Below are 8,773 nucleotides of genomic sequence, written 5' to 3'. Positions count from 1 at the left end.
AAATTGTCTTGCATCCATTCTGGAAAGTTATCCTTGCTTTAATTATTATGAGCACTGTCTTTAAATTTTGTAGTGGATTTGGAAATAATTCACAACTGGTTAAAAATATTATCATTTGTGGTTAATTTGATGTGTCAATTTGGCTAAGTTGTGGGGCCAGATGTTTGGTCAAACACCAGTCTAGATGTTGCTATGAAAGTATTTTTTTTTAAGATGTGATTAACATTTAAATCCACAGACTTTGAGTAAAGCAGATTATTCCCCATACCATGGGTGAGTCTCATCTAATCCATTGAAGACCTTAAGGAAAAAAAAAAAAAAAAAAAAAAAAACACTGAGACCTTCCAAGGAAGGAGAAATGCTGCCTCTACAAGGCCTTTGAACCAGAGCTACAACATCAACTCTTCCCTGAGTCTCCAGGCTGCCAGTCTACCAGTTTGCCCTACAGAACTGGGACTTAACCAGTACTCATAACCATGTGAGCCAATTCCTGAAAAATAAATCTCTTTATATCTATGCACACATCCTATTGGTTCTGCTTCTCTGGAGAATCCTGGCTAATGCACTGTGCTAGATTATACGAGTAAACCAATACCATAAAATAAAGGTCTTTGATGCAGAAACATCTCTTGTTATGAATACTCCAAGAAACAATCTGCTGCTTGGTTTGCTTAGTATATCAAAGTAATTCTCATTATTTAAATGCCACTAGAAATATAAAATACTAATCATGGCCTTAAAATCAAATATTTGGCAAAATTCAGTGTGTTGGCTCCATTTAAATACATTAAGTTGACTGTTGTTTCCCATTGGGGAGTGGAATTCTCAAGACAAGTAGAGAGTTTCAAATATTGCAGGAAGTAATTTACATAAAAATAAAACTCAAAATTGACACCTAGCACTCATCTATAATTCATTCGCCTGTGAGTCACCGATACCTATTTTTTCCCAACATATTATAGGGTTTCTATTTTGTATTTGTGGGGGCAAAGGATCAGAGCAGCATTAACACATAAGGGTGAGAAGACATTTTTTTCACTACTTAGTGCCAGTCACCAGCAGCATAAGAAAGACAAAGATTTGCTATATAATAGAAAATCATGACTCTGGCTCAATATAATTCACTTTCTCACTGTAGGAAGGTCAAAAGACATATTGTTTTTTTTTTTCTTTGCTATAGTGCAATAGAAATGTGATCACAGGTAACACTCAAAGATTATGTTAATAAAATGAACTGCAACTGAAAACAAGAAAGGTCTCGCAGAAGATGGAAGGACAAGACATCAAGCCACAATAGAAAGATACCTGGGAGTAAATTCAGTGGGTTTAAGTCTAAAATGTCTGATTATTCTCATACCAAGGCATTTATAAAATTATCAGGGTCCATGTGGGTCAACTAGCTGTTGTTTTTGAGAATTTGAGCAGGTTTCGGAAGACAAGAAAGGTGATTCTATTTTAGAGAGGAAAATTTGGATAATTAGAGCAAAAAAATTACTGGCACAGAAAGAATACCAAGAAGAAATGGAGGCCAAAATGCTTTGCAAGATTTTTACAGAGGACAAGGTAATGGGTATTAACCAGTTTGTTTTCTTAAATAAGTTTTAAGACAGTAATTTAATCTATGCTAAGGTAACAGCCCTGGTATGTTAAGGAAGAGCTACAGATTTTAATCTCTTACAAATTTATTTAAGATTTTGCATGATAGTCTCTATTAGCATTACAGGAAAATAAGTCCACACATGACAGTTATAGTACCTGCTAATTTACCAAACATAACTGGAAAATGAGACCTACTCCCTCCCCACCCCCTGTGAATTTTCTAGATAAGATAGGAAAGGATACTGGGAAGGGATCCAAGTGTTCACAGACATTATGGCACAGTTACATGTGTAGACTTGCTATTCAAACACCTTAAGTTTAAATCTTTATCCTATTTCTTAAAAGTAATGAGATCTTGGGCAACTTACACAATCTCCCCAAGATTCACTTTCCTTATCTTTGAAATGGAATAATAGTAGCATCATCTTATGAAAAGAAAATGAGTTTATAAAAATAAAAGACTTGTTAGCGAAACTATTCAACTAATGATAGTTCTAGGAAATTTAATAATCGATCGACTTATCTATTTTTCCTACTTAATTGCGAGATCCTTAAGAACAAGAATTACACCTTGCTCTTATATGTGTCTACTGTATATAATAGGAAGCCTAAACAGTGAGTGGACTTTTGATAAATTCAATATTTCATATTTAGTATTCATATTTTATAGTCAGCCATTTCCATGGGGCAGATATTCTAAGTAAGGATAAAGAAGAAAAAATAGGACAGTGCATGCTGGACATGAGACAGTCTGGAGGGGGCAGGAAGTGAAGAAATATGCCTGGTCTGACTGGAGGAAAGGGCTGATCAGCTCTCCGTTGGTCAAGGCAAGTAAGACATTGGAGTCAGCCATCCCAGCAAGTAGATTATTAAGATGGCACCAGAGGCAGGAAGGTAGTCACGAGCCCTATTCTTAACACAAGCACCTTCTACTCCAGCTTCTTTTATGCATGGGGTTGAAATCATACATACTCACAAGAAGGAATGAAAAAGCTGCTGGGAAATATAAGTGCCTGGGCATTTTCATACTTCAGAAGAACTGAAGGTGAATTCAAATAACCATTTACTCATCCCTTCAACACTGTGGAATACTTATGTACAGGATGTTAAGGACACAAATAAGACCTAAAACACAGTCCTTGACTTCTACCTTTTTGTTGAGATGGGCTGATAGGCAGACGTGTAAACAAAATAGTACAATAAAGTTAGATTGAAGCTATGTGTATTTATATATATATATATGCAAGTTCTTGTCAGTACACTGAGAATGAAGGTCTTAGAGTCGATTTTAAAGAGGGAATGGTGTTTGGAGTGTCAGTATACAGGGTGGTGAGGCTATTCAGAGCAAAAGGAATAGCATCAGTCACTGACCTGAGTCCCCACACAATGACAACATTGTCCACTCTGACCTAGTACAGCTCCATGCTCCAACCTGATATTTAGAACCATATATAGCTTTTATGGTACCTCTCAGTCACTGCTCACTGAGGTTTTCTGCACTTTCAAATTTAAGCTGTGTCAGGTAGTTGAGGATACTGAGAGGCTGTCATCATTGTATTATATGGGTTAACAAATGGCTGGAATGTCCAAGGGGATAGTTATCAGTAGGTCATTATCAACCCTGGAGAAACGACCAGTCCTGAAGGAGTATTTCATTGTGACTAATGCTGCATTCAAGCATGCTTGCATTTTATGTTGATTTGGATAATGGAAATAATTGTGCTTAATGAATCTAGAGGTGAAAGAGAGCCCACAGGACTGAATTAGACCTTTTACAGTCATGATAAAATCTGACTAGTGATTAGAATAAACATGGCTACTAGGTAGGGGCAGGTAATAACATACTTAGGAAGAAAATTCAAATTAAGTAAAAAGAAGCTAGACTTGATTGTGTATTAAAAAATATGGTGGAAAATGTAGCGGAGTCATACTCTTAATGTTTATAAGCATTGTTTCCTGTTAATTTTCTGTCAATTGTTATAAAAGCCCAGTGTCCCACTTAAACCAGTGCTTTCTAACCAGGTGGCTGTGTTGACAAATTGATTTTCATTTTTAATCCATTAAAGGCCAACTATAGTGAAAAAACATATTTAAAAGGGTGCCTGGATGGCTTAGTTGGTTAACTGTCCAACTTAACTTTGGCTCAGGTCATGATCTCATAGTCCTAAGATCAAGCCCTGTGTTGGGTTCCACACTGGGTATGGAACCTGCTTAAGATTCTCTTTGTGCCTCTGCCTCTCCCCCCCACCTCCATCCCTCCCTCTCTCGCTCTCTCTCCATATATATATATTTATTTATTTAATTGATTGATTGATTAATTAATAGCAAGACAAAAGAAGACAGTTACATACAAAGGACCTCATAAGGCTATCAGCAGATTTTTCAGCAGAAATATCCAGGCCAGAAAGGAGTAGCATGATATATTCAAAGTGCTGAATGGGAAAAACCTGCAGCCAAAATAATCTATTCAGCAAGGCTATTATTCAGAATAAAAGGAGAAATAAAGACTTTCCCAAACAAAAATCGAAAGAGTTCCATGACCCCTAAACCAGCCCTACAGAAATATTAAAGGGGACTCTGTGAGTGGGAAGGAGAGACCAAAGATGACAGTATGAAGGTGGGAAATACAAAACCAGTAAAAATGAATATTTCTGTAAAAACAACAACAACAAAAAAATCAGGGCAGCCTGTGTGGCTCAGCGGTTTAGCCCCTGCCTTCAGCCCAGGGCATGATCCTGGAGACCCAGGATCGAGTCCCATGTCAGGCTCCCTGCATGGAGCCTGCTTCTCCCTCTGCCTGTTTCTCTGCCTCTTTCTCTCTCTGTGTGTCTCTCATGAATAAATAAAAATCAATCAATCAATACATAAAATAAAATAAAATAAAATAAAACAAAATTAAATTAAATTAAATTAAATTAAATCAAAATAAAATAAATCAAGGAACTCACAAAATAACAGGCTTTAAAACATGACACTATAAACCTAAAACATGGGTAGGAGAGGAGTAAAGAATGAGTTCAAACTTAAATGACCATCAACTTAACGGAGACTTTTATATGCAGAAGATTTTTATACAAATCTAATGGTAACCATAATCCAAAACCATTAATAAATATACAAAGAATAAAGAGAAAGAGAGAGAAATCCAAATATATCACTAAAGAAAACCAGCAAATCATGAAAGAGAAAGGATCTGAGAAAATCTTCAGAAACAACCACAAAACAATAAAATCTATCAATAATCACTTTGAATATAAATGGACTAAATGCTCCAATCAGAAGACAAAGGGTGATAGAATGTATAAAAGAGAAAACAAGACCCATCTATATGCTGCCTACAAAAGATTCATTTTAGACCTAAAGTCATGTGTAGGCTGAAAGTGAGGAGATGGAAAAACATTTATCATGCAAATGGATGCCTTGGCTTCTGGCTCAGGTCATGATCTCTGGGTCATGGGATGGAACCCACAGTCAGGCCCCATGCTCAGTACAGAATCTGCTTGTCCCTCTTCTCCCTCTCTGCTCCTGCCCCTGCTCTCTCTCTCTCATTCTCTCTCTCTCTTTTTTTCTCTAAAATAAATTAATTAATTAAATCTTAAAAAAAAAAAAAACTGGAGTAGTAATACTTACATCAGACAAACTGGACTTTAAAACAAAGACTGTAACAACAGACCAAATAAGACACTATATAATAAAAGGGACAATCCAACAAGAAGATATAACAATTGCAAATATGTGCATTATGCACCCAACTTGGCAACACCCAAATACATTTGCAGTTAGCAACAGGCACAAAGGAACTGACAGTAATAGAATAATAGTAGGGGACTTTAACACCTCACCTACAGCAATGGATAGATCATCTAAGCAGAAAATCAACAAAGAAACAATGGTTTTGAATGACACACTAGACCAAATAGATTTAACAGATATACTCAGAACATTCCATCCTAAAACAGAATACATTCTTTTTTAAGTGTACATGGAACATTCTCCAGAAGAGATCACATGTCAGGCCACAAAACAAGCCCCAACAAGTTAAAAAGACAGAAGTCATATCATTCATCTTTTCTGACCACAATGCTATGAAACTAGAATTCAAACATAGGAAAAAAATCTGGAAAGACCACAATACATGGAAGTTATGTAATATACTACTAAACAATGAATCAGTCAACCAGGAAATAAAAGAATTAGAAAGCAAATAGAAACAATAAAAATAAAAACACAATAGTTCAAAACCTTTGAGACGCAGCAAAAGCAGTTCTAAGATAGAAGTTTATATGAACACGGGCATACTACAAGAAGCAAGAAAAATCGCAAATAAACAACCTAATCTTATACCTAAAGGAGACAGAAAACAAACAAACAAACAAACAAGACCTAAAATCAGCAGGAGAAAGGAAAAATAAAGATCATAGTAGAAATAAGTGAAATAGAAACTAAAAAAAAACAAAAAACAGAAGAGATCATTGAAACCAGGACCTGGTTCTTTTGGGGGGGGGGGGGAATCAATAAAATTGATAAACCTCTAGCCAGGCTTATCAAGAAAAAAGGAGAAAGGACCCAAATAAATAAAATCACAAATGAGAGAGGAGAAATAACAACAAACATCACAGAAATACAATTATGAGAATATTATGAAAAACTAGATGCCAAAAAATTGTACAACCTAGAAGAAATGGATAAATTCCTAGAAACACATAACCTACCAAAACTGAAACAAGAAGAATTAGAAAATTTGAGCAGACTGATTACTAGCAAAGAAATTAAATCAGTAATCAAAAAATTCCCAACAAAGAAAAGTCCAGGGTTAGATGGCTTTACAGAATTCTATTTAATATATAAAGAAGAGTTCATTCCCATTATTCTCAAAATATCCCAAAAAAATAGAAAAGAAAGGAAAACTACCAAATTCATTCTATGAGGCCAGCACTACCCTAATGCCAAAACTAGATAGAGACACCACAAAAAACAAGAATACAAGCCAATACCTTTGGTGAACATAGATGCAAAAATCTTCAACAAAATACTAACAAACCAAATTGCATGATACATTTATAAAAATATTCACTATGATTAAGTGATATTTATTCCTGGACTGCCAGGGTGGTTCAATCTTCACAAATCAGTCAATAGGATACATCACATTAATAAAAGAAAGGATAAGAACCATATGATCATTTCAATAGATGCAGAAAAAACAGCTGACAAGGTACAACATGCATTTCTGATTTTAAAAAGCCCGACAAACTAGATTTAGAGAGAACATACCCCGACATAGTAAAGGCCTTATATGAAAAACCCAGTGTGAACATCATCCTCAATGGGGAAAGAATGAGAGAGCTTTTCCCCTAAGATCAGGAACAGGACAAGGATGTCCACTCTCACCACTTGTAGTCAACATAGTACTGAAGTCCTACGCACAATGATGACAAAAAGAAATAAAAGGAATCCAAATCAGTAAGGAAGAAGTCTCACTGTGTGCAGATGACATAATAGTATATATAGAAAATTTGAAAGACTCCATCATAAAACTGCTAAAACTCATAAATTCAGTGAAGTCGGATACAAAAATCAAACTACAAAAATCTTTTGCATTTCTATACACCAATAATGAAGCAGCAGAAAGAGAAATTAATCAACAATCTCATTTAAAATTGCACCAAAAATAATAAGATACCCTGAATCAACTTAACCAAAGACATGAAAGACTTATGCTCTGAAAACTATAAAACACTGATATAAGAAACTGAAGATGACACTAAGAAATGGAAAGACTTCCATGGTCATGGATCAGAAGAACAAATTCTGTTAAAGTGTCTACACTACCCAAAGCAATCTACACATTTAATGCAATCCCTACCAAAATATCAACAGCATTTTTCACAGGACTAAAATTTGTGTGGAACCACAAAAGACCACCAAAGCCAAAGAAACTTTGAAAAAGAAAAGCAAAGCTAGAGGCATCACAATATGGACTTCAAGTTATATTATAAAACCACAGTGATCGGGGATCCCTGGGTGGCTCAGTGGTTTAGCCTCTGGTCAAGGGCGTGATCCTGGAGTCCTGGGATCAAGTCCAGGGTCAGGCTCCAAGCATGGAGCCTGCTTCTCCCTCTGCCTGTGTCTCTGCTCCCCCCCCCTCTCTTTCTATGTCTATCATGAATGAATAAATATAATCTTTTTTAAAAATAAAAATAAAACCACAGTGATCAAAACTAGTATGGCATTGACACAAAAATTGACACATAGATCAATGGAACAGAAAAAAACTAGAAATAAACTCACAATTATATCTCCAATTAATCTTCAACAAAGTAGGAAAGACTATGCAGTAGGAAAGACAGTCTCGGGACATCTGGGGGCTCAGCGATTGAGCATCTACCTTCGTCTCAGGGTGTGATCCTGGAGTCCCAGGTTGGAGTCCCACATCGGGCTCCCTGCAGGGAGCCTGCTTCTCTGTCTGCCTGTGTCTCTGCCTCTGTGTGTGTGTGTGTGTGTGTGTGTGTGTGTGTGTGTGTGTGTCTCATGAGTAAATAAATTTTTTTTTTTAAAAAAAAGGACAGTATCTTCAACAAATGGTATTGGGAAAACTGGACAGCAACATGAAAAAGAATCAAAGTGGATCACTTTCTTTCACCATACACAAATAAATTCAAAATGGATTAGAGACCTGAATGCAAGACCTGAAACCATTAAAATCCTAGGAACGAGTGCAGGCAGTTATTTCTCTGACACTGGCCATAGCAACTTTTTCTAGAGAGGTCCCCTTAGGCAAGAAAAACAAAAGCAAACAACAACAACAGACCTTTTGGTACTACAACAAAATAAAAAGGTTCTGCACAACACTCAGCAAAAATAAAACAATACAATGGGAGAAGGTATTTGCAAATGACACATATAATAAAGTGTTAGTATCCAAAATATATAAAGAACTTATAAAACTCAACACGCAAAAATAAATAAGCCAACTAAAATTGGGCAGAAGAAATGAACAAACGTTTCCCCAAAGACATACAGATGGTCAACAGATATATGAGAAGATGTTCTTCATCACTTACCATCAGGGAAAGGCAAATCAAAACTACAATGAGATATGACCTCACACCTGTCAGAATGGCTAAAATCAAAAACACAAGAACGAACAAGTGTTGGCAAGGATATGGAGAAA

Source organism: Canis lupus, chromosome 2 (assembly GCF_048164855.1).
Source record: "Canis lupus baileyi chromosome 2, mCanLup2.hap1, whole genome shotgun sequence".
NCBI lineage: Eukaryota > Metazoa > Chordata > Mammalia > Carnivora > Canidae > Canis > Canis lupus.
The sequence above is the reverse complement of the archived record's forward strand: the minus strand, read 5'-3'. Positions refer to the sequence as shown.